The sequence below is a fragment of the Cupressus sempervirens genome, chromosome 10 (genome assembly GCF_028749045.1).
Source record: "Cupressus sempervirens isolate cs-2001-9-10 chromosome 10, ASM2874904v1, whole genome shotgun sequence".
Lineage (NCBI taxonomy): Eukaryota > Viridiplantae > Streptophyta > Pinopsida > Cupressales > Cupressaceae > Cupressus > Cupressus sempervirens.
In genome coordinates, this window is record NC_143127.1 from 857,957,372 (window position 1) to 857,974,074 (window position 16,703).

Below are 16,703 nucleotides of genomic sequence, written 5' to 3' on the forward strand. Positions count from 1 at the left end.
TATAAACAAAGTAAATGGAACTATTCACCTTGCTTATATTGAAATCCTTGTGGAGGATTCGAAACCTTGAATCCACAATTACAGATGCTCCAAATGAATGTAAAAATGTATGTAGGATGTCTCAAATTAATGGTATTAGATCTTCAACACCAATCTTGAATGTATCTTTTCATAGAAAAATACTTGAATGAATATGGACAGAGGAATCTTCAGCAAGAGGGCTCCATAGAGATTGGATCCTTCAATAGCTAATAATGGACCTCCTTGATGAATTGGATGCTTGAACACTTGAATCCTTGAATGCTAGTAGATCTGCACTTCATTAAATAATCATATGTAAAATTCATAGTAGGTGGATGTACTTATAAATTATGGATGTAGAAAGGTAATAGTTCATCCAATATCACCATGCATCTTAGAGAAAAATGAGAGGAGGAGGCTTCCTTATATAGAGATCTAAGGCTCAAATTCCTAGAGAAAGTGACATGGGAGCTTTAAATCCCAATTAACCCTAACCCATAGAAATGGATTTAGATTAAATGTAATTTAAGAGTCTACCATTTTGAACCTAAAATAGCTGACCTAGAAGTGGAAAAATGAAACTTTCTAAAGCCTAATGTCCCAAAACTCCTAGAAATTGAAAAATGGACCTGGGGTCAAGGATTAGGTCAACTCTACCTAGGTCAGGGTCAAGGTCATCCTTGATCTCGGTTAGGGTCGAGGTAGACCTTGACCTAAAAGGTTTCCCTTGACATAGAAAGTCAAAGTCCTTAGTTTCACAGAGAAATTTGTCAGAAATAGGTTGAAAATAGAATGAAAGAAACAAAACAAGGGTGCAACAGCTATATCCATGCAAAGACCCATTCAAGGTGCTTTACATGACCCCAAACCACTTACTTGGAGGGATAAACACTCTTAATATATAAGTGCTTCCATTTTAAGATGGTCTCTCTCTCTCTCTCTCTCTCTCTCTCTCTCTCTCTCTCTCTCTCTCTCTCTCTCTCTCTCTCTCTCTCTCTCTCTCTCTCTCTGTGTGTGTGTGTGTGTGTGTGTGTGTGTGTGTGTGTGTGTGTGTGAGAGAGAGAGAGAGAGAGAGAGAGAGAGATTTTATTGAGCTACTAATGTTAAAATTAAGTGTGTAGGAAAGTTACCATGGAAATTATTGGAGAATTTGTAACCAATCATATCTGCAAACTGTGAAACCAAGGTTGAATCTAATGAAGAAATTTGAACCTCATTGTTAAGTGACTTATTTCATAATCATAAATTGTATGTATGTATTAGGTGATATCATTTTTTAATAATTGACATGTCAATGTTGTGTAATGTTATTTTATAGTGTCACTTGACACTTGTCATGTGTATATGTAATGACATGTCTACTAAGGTTGGAAATGTAACACTAATCCTAACTCACCTATTAGGAACCCAATTAAACCCCCTTTGATTGGGAGATACATATAAAGCCCCTATCAATGAGGTTATTTGAATTTAATTTTTCTAGTCACTTATAGAGGCCAAAAAGTGGTCCTAGGGGCTGATTTTAGCAAAATCCAAGTACCTAAGTGTTAGGGGTATGGGTTAGGAACATTCCAAATACTATTAGAACCCCCCTAGTGGCTTTCATGACCCTCTAAATATCTCATTTCCCACATGTTGTGAAAATTGAGTAAGTGTTGGACTTTAATCAAACCACACTCCTTTCCAATCTTACATTTAGAATAGGGGATAGATGAAAGAAAAACAACTAAGGGTCAATTTTGAATTTAATGTTGATTGGTGGATAGATTTTGGAGGCCTTTTTAGAGGTCCATGTTGGAGTTAGAGAGTGTTCACCCACTCTCTATTTTTAGAGACATTAGGGTTTTGGATTGAATGAAACAAAAGAAGGATTGAGATCTTTTCAAACATTATTATACCATAATACTTGTGAAGGTTGGTCTCTGCTATTGCCATGGATTTTTTTTTCTTGTTGTAAATAGATTAGTATGTTATTTCATTCTCTTGCATATGTGATCAATGTATTTTTGTTGTAGTGATGTAATGAAATGGGATTTTGGGTATTTATTTCATGCTTATTATTGTGTTTTAAAAGTAGAATTTAAATGATTTTAAATTAGTAGGTTAAAGGGTATTGTTAATAGATGCCCAAGAATAGGTGTTTAAGGGGTTTAATAGGAGTATTTTAGTTTTGAAAGAATTAGTAAATTATGTTGATAATTATTAATAGAGTTAGTAATGCATCTATTTTTTCAAAAATATTATTATAATTTGGTTCATTTTAATTCTTGATTGACCACACATTATGAATTGTTTTGGTCTAGTTAGAGGTCAAGTAATAAAGGGTTAGTTGATAGAAGGGTTAGTAGATGGATTTAGTAGTACTTAGGGGATACATTAGTATTAGTTTTACCATTTGTTTCTATTGATGTAACCTATGAGTTGATGAGATTTTGGAAATTGTATTTCTTTTATATTGTATTTTGAATTTTGTAAATTTAATAAATCATAAGAAAAATTTATTGGAAATAGCCTTCAAGTGAAGTAATAGAAGTAAATAGGGTTAAGGGTTAGATGTTATGTTAGAAAGTAATGGTTATGTTTTAGTTTAATTTAAAATGTTGGAATATTATGTGAAACTATATTATTTCATTAGGAAAGTAATTAAATAATATTTTATAATGTTTCTATGTTTTTAATTATGGGTCCAATTAATTCAAATTACTTAGGTTATAGGTTTGAAGGGTTATTGAAGGGGTCTTACATAGATAACTTGATAATGGTATAGGAATGTGTTTAAAAGATGAAATGAATGTTGTAAATGATTAAATGGTGAATAATTAATTTTTAAATTTGTTTTAAATAGGTTATGATTATAGAGATCAAGTATTAAGGTGATAGGTCAACTTCTTAACTTCTAGGGGGCGGGGGGTGGGTGAATCAGGATTCTAAACTTCAACCCATAAAACTTTCATCATTCATTAGATGCATTCAATATATAAACTAAATATAACATGTAAATTAAATGCATCTAAAACATGTAATAAAACACACACATAACACCAAATATGATTACTCATAAATCCTCCAAGTGAGAAGGTAAAACTAGGGTGGGGATGACACCCACAAATCTTTACTCCTGCAACAATAAAGTGTAGCCAATTAATTTTACAATGGTTTGACCATTAATCATGGTCTACCCTATGAAAAGTCTACTCTATTAAAGGATTACAAAGACTATTAAGCCTCACCTTGTTAGAGGATTTCAACACCCTATTAGAAGTGTGCCTGATTAAAGGACTTTGGGTCATTCACTTCGAATGCCACCCTATTAAAGGATTTGGTGAAGCCTATTAGGACTACTCCACAAAAATCACCTATTAAAATGTCTCAGCATAGATCTTGTGATTGGCATTTACTTGCCTTATAATAGATCAACTCTGCACAATGTCCTTCTTGATACTTTGTGATCATATATAACAATGTTGTGTCCTTCATTATCCTTTATTCTTCTCAAATTGATTCTAGAATATACTCTTGCTACTAAGTCACCTTGAATGCTCTACAAACTATCTTGTTTGCTCCTTCAATTTTATCATTCACCTCTTGTTACACTATTTTTCTTACAAAAATTTTAGGGCTTCATTCTCCTTAAAAAGACTTTGGTGGCTTAAGGTTACATATGAATCTACAGCTAAGATTCATCAATTTTTCCACTTAAACCTTCCTATTTTCTAATTTTCTGCATGTAATTGCATATGGAATCCATATATAGATTTCTCCTTATCTCTAAAAGATAAAGATCTATCCTTAAGTCATCTTGAAAATGGTTTACATATGTTTTTGTGCCATTACAAAGAAATCTGTCAAAACTGTGTCACTCGGGATATGAAGTTACCGACGCTCAACATGCATTGTATTTCTACTTCTAACTTGACATCTAAATTTCTTAGAATCAACTATTTTGATGTAGGAGCATCCTAGGTTGCACTGCTATCCTACATATTTTGAGTTTTTATCTTGCTATTGAAATTGGGTTATGCTAAAACTATGTTTTCTAGTTTCTGGGTGCCTATTGCAGATTGTATAAGTAATTTTTCATAATGAATGAAGGGCTATTCAATTTAGGGATTGAAGAGGGCCTATAGTAATATCTATTTTCTAGAGAACAAGTCCTAACTCCTTATAGTTTGAGAGATATGGCAATTCTCCCAGAACATCAATTTTTGGCAATTCTGTGCGATAGTTTTCTATGGTCAAATTTTCGAATAGATGTGCATTTTTCTTTAATGAATCAAACCTTGCACACTTAAGGGGTTGTAAAGGAACTAGATACCTACCCATAGTTCAAAATGAAAGTTCTAACTCAATCAGAACTTGGAGATATCACGATTTTACCCGAACATCAATTTCAAAATAGTTAATTGCTAATGTAGGCCGACTTGTGTATTTAATTTTAGTTTATTTTCATTTTATATTTGCTAAGAGCTGACTTGTGGCTTCTCCATGTTCTAGAATGATCTATAAATCATTTTGGATAGTATAAATAGAGTGTTTAGACTTAGAGCTAAGTAGTTTTTAGATAGTGAAGTTTTTTTTAGACAGTTTTGGAAGGGGATTGTAGAGCAGAACTAGAAAGTACAAATTTATTGTTGGATCTTTGAATGTGAATTTATTTGTATTTTTTCATAACCGAGAAGGCCTTACAACTGGGCATGTATGAAGATATTTTCATGAATCAATAAAAGCATTTTATTGTTCTTCTTCCTTTGGTTGTTGTTCTTTGTGTTTGATTTCATTGTGTTAACTCTTGCAAGGTGGTTCAGAGAGCTAGGTGTGCCCTTGGCCCTAGTTTTCCCTATACTTTCTTGCATTAGGTGGTATTAGAGAGTGAAGTTCATCCTTGTGGAGATTGGATCATGTAGAACCTTGATTCAGATTTGGTTGCAGGGTGGAAAATATGTGGATTTGACCTATAACTTGTAGAGGGTTACGATCTTGTAGGAACCTAATTTGTAAAGAAGGTTCATGGTAGAGGAAATGCTAATAATTCCATATTGGATTAGTTGAGGCAAACTGCAGCCAAATTAGATGCTATGGAGACAACACAGAGAAGAGGAGCACATATTGATGATGTAAGTGATGATGAGGTAACAACACCAAACCATAATCCAAAATTTGAAGAAGATCAAGATGAGGAAAGATTGTTAAGAGTGTTGTCTATGAAAAATTCAAAGCCTACTATAGAATTTGTTGCTTATGATGGAAAATTGGATACTAATGTTGAGTTAGATTGGATCTCAGATATGGAGAATTTCTTTGAGTATGAAAACACTCTTGATAATAGAAAGGTAAAGATTGTAGTCACTAGGTTGAAAGGTCATGCATCACTATGGTGGGAGCACTTGTAAACTAATAGACAAAGGAGAGGAAAGGATAATATCAAAACTTGGCCAAAGATGGTGAACAAGGTAAAGAACAAATTTCTTCCTGCTGATTACCAAGTTAGCTTGTTGAGAAAGAAGTAAAATTTGAAACAAAATGACATGACTATGAAAGAAAATATTGAGGAATTCTATAGATTAGACATCAGATCTAGATATGTGGATGATAATGTTGAGAAAATTGCAAGGTACATAAATGGATTGAGATTTAGAATTCAAGATGAAATAAGTTTTTTGAAGTTGGAAAGTGTGGAAGAAGCATATCAATATGCCTTGAAAGCTGAGGAGATCTTAGCAAAGAAGTATGAACAAAGGCAAAGAGGTAGAGGTGGTAGATTCCAGAGAGGCAGAGGCAGATCTTATGGTGAAGGTGGCAGATTTGAAAGACAAGACTGAGTGGAAAGGTGGTAGCTCATACCAAGGAGGTACTAGATCTTACTGAGGAAGAGTTAATTCTTATCCTAGAGGTGGTTTCCATGGTAATTGTTTCAGATGTGGTAAAGAAGGGCATAGATCCTTTCAATGTATATCTTCTGAAAGTGAGCATAATAATAGAAATGTTATGATTCAAAAAGATATTGAGAGTTCACCAAGTGGACCTAAGGCTTGAGAAAATATGATGGTGAGAAGAACCTTATGTAATAAGGGAAGTGATGAGGAACCTATCCTTAGAAGAAGTCTTTTTAAGACCAGATGTAAGATGAATGGAAAATGCTGCAAGGTGATCATTGATAGTGGAAGTTCTACAAATTTGGCATCAAAAGAGTTGGCTACAAAGTTGTAGTTGCAGAGGCTGAAACATCCCAAACCTTATCATGTTTCATGGATCAAAGATGAGCATAAGATATTGGTAAGTGAGAAATGCCTTGTGAAGTTCAAGATTGGACAATACTTTGATGAAGTTTTGTGTGATATTATGCCCATGGATTGTTGTCATATTTTGGGTAGACTTTAGCAATATGATAGATATGTTGTGCATGATGGAAGATTGAATCAATATACTCTTTGGGTAAATGGGAAGAAATAAAAATTGTTGCCTTTGATTGAAAGTCCAAAAGAGGTCAGTTGTACTACAATAAAAGTTTGCATGGATACAGAAAGAAATTTGAAAAGGAAGTAAAGAAGAACCGAGTTTGTTTTGCTATAGTTCCTAGAGGACCGAGTGTTGGTAGTAATGACTAAGCAGTAAAAGTTGGTATGACTAAAAAAATTTCAGAATTGCTAAATGAATACAAATATATTATTGCTTATAATATTCTTGATGGTTTACCTCTAGTTAGAAGCATAAGTCATTGTATGGATCTAATCCCTAGAGCTAGTTTTCTGAACAAAGCACTGTATAGATTGAAACCTATAGAGAATGAGGAACTTAATAGACAAGTGCATGAACTATTGTAAAAGGGTTTGATCAGAGAAAGTTTGAGCCCATGTGTTGTACATGTTGTATTAGCACCTAAGAAGAATGGAGAATGGAGAATGTGTACTGATTCCAGACTATTAACAAAATCATAGTGAAATATAGGTTTCATATGCCAATAATGGATAACATAATAGGTTGTTTGAGTGGAGCAAAGTATTTTACCAAGATTGATTTGAAGAGTGGATATCATTAGATCACAATCAGAGAAGGTGATGAGTGGAAGAATGCTTTCAAGACAAAATATGGTTTGTATGAATGGTTGGTTATGCCTTTTGGTTTGACTAATGCACGTAGTACTTTCATGAGGTTGAAGAATGAAGTTTTGAAAAGATTTTTGGGTAAGTTTGTGATTGTTTATTTGGATGATATTCTGATATTGAGTAAGACTAAGAAAGAACATCTTGAGCATATTAGACAAGTATTGTAGAGGATGAAAGAGGAAAAGTTGTTGATTAATCTGAAAAAGTGTTCTTTTATGCAAGAGGAGATTGTGTATTTGGGATTTTTGATTTCAACTAATGGATTTAAGATGGATGCTGAGAAGGTTAAAGCAATTTTGGAGTGGGCTACACCTGAGAATGTGGGTGAGGTAAGATCATTTCATGGTTTGGCTAGTTTTTATAGAAAGTTTATAAATAATTTCAGTGTTGTTTGTAATGCTATGACTAAGATAATGAGAGGAGATAAAAAGGAATTCAAGTGGACACATGGAGCTGATAAGATTTTTGAGACTTTGAAACAAAAGGTTGCTAAATTACCTATATTGGCTTTGACTGATTCCAATAAATTATTTCAAGTTGAATGTGATGTAAGTGGTAATGCAATAGGAGCTATATTAAGTCAAGAAGGTGAGCCTATTGATTTATTTAGTGAAAAATTGAATGATGCTGAAAGGAAGTATTCTAAGTATGATCAAGAATTTTATGCTATTGTTCACGCATTAAAGAAGTGGAGACACTATTTGATTTCTAAGGTGTTTGTGTTGTATACTGATCATAAAGCTTTACAATAATTGAGAAGTCAACATAAATTGAATTAAAAACATATGAAGTGGGTTGAGTACTTGTAGAGTTTCACATTTTTTATTAAACATATGAGTGGAGTTACTAATAGAGTTGCTGATGCATTAAGCAAGAGACATTCTCTAGTGACTAAAATGAAGGTTGAAGTTCTTGGTTTTAATGAAATCAAAGAGAAGTATTATTGGCCATAAATGTATAAGGATGTTTAGAAATTTGTAAAGAGTTGTAGAGTTTTTCAATTTGCAAAAGGAGTGAGTCAAAATAATGGTTTGCATACACATATTACTATTCTTGAGAAACCTTGGAGTGATATCAGTTTGGATTTTGCTTTTGGATTGCCTACAAAAGTGAAGGGGTATGATTCCATATTTGTTTTAGTGGACAAATTTTCTAAGATGGCTCATTTCATACCATGTAAGAAGACATCAGATGTTGAGTATGTTTCTGAACTTTTCTTTAAAGAGATTGTGAGATTGCATGGATTACGAAGAAGTATTATTTCTGATAGAGACAATAAGTTTGTTGGTTATTTTTGGAAGACTTTGTGGAAGAAGATGGGTACTGAATTAGAGTTTAGTTCTACATCTCATCTGTAGACTGATGGATAAATAGAGGTGGTGAATATAAGCTTATGTAATTTGTTGATATGTTTAGTTGGGAATAAGCCAAGTAATTGGGAGATGGTATTGGGACAAGCTAAATTTGCATATAATAATTATGTGAATAGGAGTACATGGAAGGCACATTTTGAGATTGTTACTAGAATGAAGCCTAGAGGAGTATCAAATTTGAGAGATATTGTTGGTGAAGAAAAGAGAAGTGTTGTAGGAGAAGAATTTGTTGATTATATGGAGTCTTTGCATAAGGAAGTGAAGTTGAGGATCGAACAAAGTAATCGAAAGTATAAGGAGAAAGTTGATTAGTCTAGGAAACATCATGATTTTCAAGTTGGTAATGAGGTGATGGTTCATTTGAAGAAAGGAATATTTCTAGTTGGAACATACAGTAAGCTAAAGATGAATAAGTTTGGACCTTGTAAGATCTTGAAGAAATTTGACAATGGAAATGCTTATGAAGTTGAGTTACTTGATGACATGGATATATCTCCTATATTCAATGTTATTGATTTATACAAGTATCATGAGTTAGGTGATGAAGTTACTATATCAAAGGAATATCCTAAGAAGAATATTGAATAAGTTGAATAGGTATTGGATCAAAGGAATTGTAAGAGCACAAGAGGAAAAGATTATTATGAATATTTGGTGAAGTGGAAGAACAAACCTATGGAAGATGCTTCATAGATTTCTCAATCTAAGTTGGATTCAGCTTAGGTTGTGACATCTAAATGATTCAGTAGAATCATTTCTTCTAACCCTAGTTGTCTGATGCAAGAGCATCCTAGGTTGCACTGCTATCCTGCATGTTTTGAGTTTTTATCTTGCTGCTGAAACTAGGTTCTGCTGAAATTGTGTTTTCTAGTTTCTGGGTGACTGTTACAGACCATATAACTAATTTTTCATAATGAATGAATGGTTTTTCAATTTAGGTATTGAAGAGGGCCTAGGGTACTATCTATGTTCTAGAGTGCAAGTCGTAACTCCTTATAGTTTGAGAGATATGGCAATTCTCTTATAACATTGATTTTTGGCAGTTCTGCACTATAGTTTTCTATGGTCAACTTTTGGAATGGATGTGTAGTTTTCCTTAATGAATCATACCTTTCACACTTAAGGGGTTGTAGAGGACCTAGATATCTACATATATTTTAATGTTCAAGTTCTAACTCAATAAAAGCTAGGAGAAATTGTGATTTTACTCAGACATCAATTTCAGGATAGTCAATTGTTGATGCAAGTTGACTTGTGTATTTAATTTTGGTTTATTTTCACTTAATATTTTCTGATAGCCAATTTGTGGTTTCTCCATATTGTAGAATGATCTATAAGCCATTTTTGCTAGTATCAATAGAGTTTTTAGGCTTAGAGCTAAGTAGTTTTTAGACAGTGAAGTTTTTTTTAGGCAATTTGGGAAGAGGATTGCAAATTAGAATTGGAAAGTGCAAATTTTTTATTGGATCTTTGAATGTGAATGTATTTGTATTTGGCCATAACCTAGAAGGCCTTATAGCTAGGCATGTATGAAGATATTTTCATGAATCAATAAAAGCATTTTACTCTTCTTCCTCCTTTGGTTTTTATTCTTTGTGTTTTCTTTCGTTTTGTTAACTCTTGTAGGGTGGTTTGGAGAGCTAGGTGTGCCCTTGGCCCTAGTTTTCCCTATACTTCCTTGTGTTGTGTTTACTTGACACTTGAATTAATTGACATGGTGTATCTATTCAACACCTGAGTGACTCGACATATGAGTGACTTGGCACTCATTGCAACTTGGCATGGTCTAATGTTTAGATGTTGTACTTGACATGCATTACTAGTTCAACATTAACTAAGTAAATGACTTAAGTGTATTGACACTAAATTGTCAAAACCAATTTGAGATAACCAATCTCCCCATTTGACATGAGTATCAAAAACACTTATATATATAATTAATTTAATCTTCTTGAATATAACATATCCATGAATCAGCTTATATACAAAACTTCAAAATTTTAAAATTTTGCAATAACCTATATACCTCAAAATTAATAACTCCCCCTGAGTTAATATTTCTATTCTATATCTAGAATCTGTTCTCCATTCTAAGTAGATTTGTTTCTACTGATACTCTTTGACTTCAATGCACTTATACTCTTTATGCTGCTATTTTTCTATCTCTTTTATTGCTCCCCCTTTCTTAATTCTCTCCATTTTCATTATCTCCCCTTTGCTTACTTACTCCCCCTTTTTGACACTTATGTCAAATGGGCTATATACTTATAGAGTATTTTTCCAAAAAGGATTTATGGACTTCCATGATGATTTTAAGAGCTACATCCTAAGTGTCACATGCAACATCCAATGAATTGAGTTAGATAGCTAGCTCTGCTACAAGGTGAACTATGCCATCTAGAGTAGAAAGATTGGGATCTTTCTTCAATAGAGTTTTTGCATAACCTAGTTCCTTGTGAAAGATTTCCATGTGTGGTGTGAGGGAGGCCTAAATATTTTTCAATTTGGTTCTTATGTTAGCCTCTTCTTCTATTAACAAAAATATTTAACTCTATGATTGAAGCAATGTATGAAAATGCTTCTTACTCTAAGTTGGGTTCTGGGTAGCTATGTATCTGAAATGTTTAGATTCCTATCTAGACTCAGAATATGATGTCTAGTCTCTTGGGTGAAGAGTGTGAGGTCACACAAGTTGGTGTATAGTGAGAAGATATTCTCAAGTACCTTCTTCACATCCTCAACCTTTTTTGCCAATGCAACTTGAGTCAATGCTATCTCACTAGATATCTTCTTATTCACTTTGCTCTGGAATCTCTTTTCTGACCACTCTAAAATTTTAGCGCTCGTATCAATCTCTTCATTTTTGATCTTTTCCATAATATTTGACAATTGTTCTAATAGTGGCTTTGTCTCTTCAAAAGTAGGCAAGCTAAATGGATGTAAAAAGATGTCTTTAATTTCTTGTAGTGCTTGATTTTTCCTATATTCTTTCCTAAGCATTTCTTGATGCTTCTTCTCTAATGTTTGTTGCAAAATTCTTTTTTGATCTATTATCATTGTATCATAATCAAACTTAGGAATAACTATTTATTCATTTAAAGTGATATCACCATAGTCAATTACCTTATCAACTTCTAAAGATCTTGAACCTGGCACTGAGATTTGCAGGGGTATAGCTTTCATGCTCAGCTTCTAAAGGACTTTTGTAGGAGAGCCACCAGATATTGGTAGAGTTACCAATGCTTGGATGGCCTCTTGTTCCTTTACCTTTGTGTATCCTCACTCTCCTTAGATCTTCTCTTATCTATCACAATGATTTGGATAGCACCTTGTTCTTGTGCCTTAGGTACAGATGCATCTATCTATTCTCTTTTGTCTTCCTGCTTCTTTTCAATAGTAACAACTTTGTCACTTGTGTCAACTTTGATATTAGTATCAACCTTAGTAGATTTATTTATTTTTGTTTGAATTGAAGGTTTTAATTGAGTAACTAAAGGGATAATAGAAGGTGGTTCTTGTTGATTCACCTTGTCCCTTGTGATATCTACTACTACCTTTTGGAGCTCATCTACACTAACCAATACTAGATTTTCACACAACTTTGCTTTTAGTATAGATCAGTCTAATATCTTTTTCAAATAATTTGTAGTTAAAGAATTGATGTTTTGAGCTAAAACATCAAAAAATCCTTGACAATTATAATTTTTGCAGTTGCACTAATGTCATGAGGGGGACTAGCACTCAACATTTGTGTATCTTGCACACTCTATTCCTCTTGCTGTTGTTCATGTATTACCGTGTCATCATCTTTCCTTTGCATTTCCTTCTCAACTATATTTTCTTTTTCTTTTTCATCTTCCTTGTCATCATCATAATTCCTACCCTCAAAGGGGTCCTCTTCTCCTTGTTTCACAGTTGTCAATCCATAGATCAATTTCCACATTCAGGTTGACTTTTTCACAACATCTTCAATATTGTTGTTGTTTAGTGTGGAGCCTGATCAGTCCCCAAGTGGGAGATTGTTAGATTGTGGTGACTGATCAGGAAAGTACTGTACATACTTCATAAATAGTGGGGTTCGGGGCATCGCCCCAAATTTTTTTTTTTTTTCGGACAGTGGCCGACATGGTAGCCGACATATTATGGCCGACATATGGATGACATGTTATAACCCTAAAGCGGTTTAATACTTGTATAAAAGGGCTTAGGGTTGGGTATTTTTCATAATTTTGTCATGCAAAATTGGTTCTTGTGGTGGTATTGAGCTATAACGGATTACGGATTGTAATCAGGTTGTAATCACTAGATTGTAATAAGATCAGACTTGCTGTTTGGTGGATGTAGCCCAGGGATTGGGTGAACCACGTTAAATCTTGGTGCCTTGTGTTCATTTCTGTGTGTTCTATTATTTTTTGTTATTGGTTATATTTGCACGTACTTTTTTATTTCTGTCTGTAGTTTATCCTAACTAGTGGTATCAGAGCAAGGTTGTCTTTTAGTTATCCCCTGCAGGAAAGTCTCACAGTTAAGTGGGAGTCTCACAGTTGAGTGGGAGTGATGGAAGATGAGGGTAAGTTGAGGGTTGACAAGTTTAATGGGCAGAACTTCAAGTTATGGAAGATGCAAATGGAAGACTATTTATATCAGAAAGATTTATGGAAGCCGTTGGAAGGCAAAGCCAAGAATCAAGGAACTATGTCAGAGGCTGAATCGGATCTCTTGGATAGAAAGACACTTGGAAGAATTCGGTTATGCTTGGCACCATCGGTGGCATTTAATATTACAAAAGCAAAGAAGAAAAAAGATTTGATGAAAACCCTAGTGACACTGTGTGAAAAGCCCTCCACTTCAAATAAGGTATTTCTCATGAAGCATTTATTTAATATGAAAATGGCAGAAGGTGGATCTGTTGTAGATCATTTAAATGATTTTAATACTATTACTAGTCAATTATCTTCTATGGGTATCAATTTTGATGAAGAAATTAGGGCTCTCTTGATTTTGTGTTCTTTGCCTGAAAGCTGGAATGGCTTGGTAATGGCGGTGAGTAATTCTGTTCTTGGATCTAGTACCCTAAAATATGATGATGTGATCGGTGTTATTTTAAGTGAGGAAACTCGTAGAAAATCCTCAGGTGGATCTACATCAGGAAGTGCTTTAAATGCACAAAGCAGGGGCAGAACGACTGAAAGAGGAAGTAACTCTAGAAATCGTGGGAAATCAAGAGGAAAGTCAAAGGGGAGGAGATCTCAATCGAGAGGACCAAATGATTGCTGGTACTATGGGAAACCAGAGCACAAAAAGAAAGATTGCTAGAATCGAAAGAAAAATGAAGGAGATAAATTAGATGGAGACAAGGAGGCAAATGTGGTAAGTAACAAATCCGAAGAGGATGCTTTGCTTCTGTCTTTAGAGAGTGTTGATGATTCATGGGTTTTAGATTCTGGTGCTTCATTTCATGCTACACATCATAGAGGTTATTTCATTGATTATGTCCAAGGGGATTTTGGGCTTGTTTATTTGGGGGATAATGAACCCTGTCAGATTGTTGGAAAGGGAAAAATTAAGATTAAGTTGCAGAATGGGAATCATTGGCTACTACATGAGGTAAGACATGTTCCAAAACTAAGTAGAAATTTAATTTCAGCAGGGCAACTCGGTGATGAGGGTTGTGTAGTTACTTTTAATGATAAAAATTGGAAGGTTTCAAAAGGTTCCCTTGTAGTAGAAAAAGGTGTGAAAGTAGGCACCTTATATCTTTGTACAGGTCATATTGTTCTTTCTACTTTGATTGTTTCAGAGAGAAAATGAATATTCAGGAACAATTACTACAGTTGAGCAGGGAGAACAAATAGCTGCTATAGATTCTGATACAATGCTGTGGCACAATAAACTTGGGCACATGAGTGAGAAATGTATGAAAGTACTTCATTCAAGGAAAGTTTTACCAGGTCTAAAATGTGTGAATATGGATTTCTCTAAAAGTTGTGTGTATGGAAAACAAAAGAGAGTGAGTTTTGTAAAGATAGGGAAGGAAAACAAAAAGGAGAAATTAGAGCTTGTGCATACAGATGTATGGGGATCGGCTCAGGTATCTTCCCTTGGTGGCTCTCATTATTATGTTACATTTATTGATGATGCAACTAGAAAAGTATGGGTTTATTTCCTTAGACAAAAATCTGATGTATTTCAAACTTTTAAGAAATGAAAATGCTTGGTTGAAAATGAGACTGGTAAGAAATTAAAATGTCTCAGATCTGATAATGGTGGTGAGTATTGTAGTCATGAATTTGAAGATTATTGCTCCACTAATGGTATTCGTAGACAAAAAACTATTCCAAGGGCTCCACAGGAAAATGGAGTGGTTGAACACATGAACAGGACTATAATGGAGCATGCAAGGAGCATGAGGTTGCATGTTGGGTTGCCCTTACACATGTGGGCAGAGGCTGTTAATACTGTAGTATATTTGATTAATAGAGGTCCCTCTACTCCTTTGGGCTATGGTATTCCAGAGGAAGCATGGACTGGTAAGAAGGTGAGTTATTCTTTTCTCAAGACCTTCGGTTGTGAAGCTTTTTCTCATATAGACTCTGAAAATAGAACCAAGCTAGAAGCTAAATCAAAGAAATGTGTCTTTGTTGGATATGGCATTAATGAATTTGGTTATAGGCTTTGGGATTTTGAAAATCTTAAAATGATTAGAAGTCGAGATGTCATATTCAATGAGAAAGTGTTGTACAAAGATCTGTTGCAGCAACATGAGAAGAAAGAAGATGATTATGGAGTGCTGGATGATACTCCAAAAGCTGATGTTCCAGCCATTCCTCATGATGTGCAACAACTGCAACAACAAATACCACACACACCAGTGAATGTTAGATGATCAACAAGGAAAATTAGACCTCCACAAAGGTTTTCTCCCTCTTTGTATTCTATTTTACTTACTGATGCTGGTGAACTTGAAAGTTATGATGAAGCTATGCAGGTGGATACTAAGATTCAGTGGGAGTGTGCAATGAAAGATGAAATGGACTCTTTGCTGAAAATAAGACATGGGATTTGTGCAAGTTGCCTGTAGGTAAAAAGGCTTTACAGAATAAATGGGTTTATAGGTTGAAAGAAGAGGAAGGAGGTAAGAAAATATTTAAGGCCAGGTTAGTTGTAAAAGGATTTGCACAGAAAAAGGGAATTGATTTTGATGAGATATTTTCTCCTGTTGTTAAAATGACTTCTATTCGTACTATTTTAAGTCTTGTGGCTACTGAAGATTTGCATTTAGAGCAGATGAATGTTAAAACAACCTTTCTTCATGGTGATTTGGATGAAGAAATATATATGGCTCAGCCACAGGGTTTTGAGGTCAAAGGTAAGGAGAACTTAGTGTGCAAATTGAAGAAAAGTTTATATGGCTTGAAGCAAGCACCTCGGCAATGGTATCTGAAATTTGACAGTTTTATGCATGAGCATAGATATAATAGGTGTCATTTAGATTGCTGTGTTTATTTTAAGAGGTTGGATGATGATAGCTACATTATTTTATGTTTATATGTTGATGATATGCTTATAGCTGGGTCTAACATGCATCATATTAAGGGGCTAAAATGCCAGTTAGCACATGCATTTGCTATGAAGAATTTGGTGGCAGCAAAACAAATCCTTGGTATGAAGATTTGTAGAGATAGGAAGAACATAACCTTGATGCTATCTCAGGCTAATTATGTTGAGAAGGTGTTGCAACGTTTCTATATGGAGAATGCTAAATCTGTCAGCACACCTTTACCTGGTCATTTGAAATTGACTAAGGAGATGTGTCCCAAGACACAGGAAGAGGAGGATAAGATGTCCAAGGTACCCTATGCTTCAACTATAGGAAGTTTGATGTATGATATGGTATGCACTAGGCCAGATATTGCACATGCAGTGGGAGTCATTAGTAGGTATATGAGTCATCTCGGATTTGAGCATTGGAATGCTGTCAAGTGGATTCTCAGATATTTGAGAGGGACATCCAATAAGTGTTTACACTTTGGGGGATCTACTACTGATTTACAGGGCTATGTTGACTCAGATTTGGCAGAGGATATTGATACCAGGTGGAGTACTACAGGTTATGTCTTTACTGTTGGTGGGGCAGCCGTGAGTTGGATTTCTAGGTTACAGAAGATTAATGCTTTATCCACTACAGAGGCAGAGTATGGTTGCT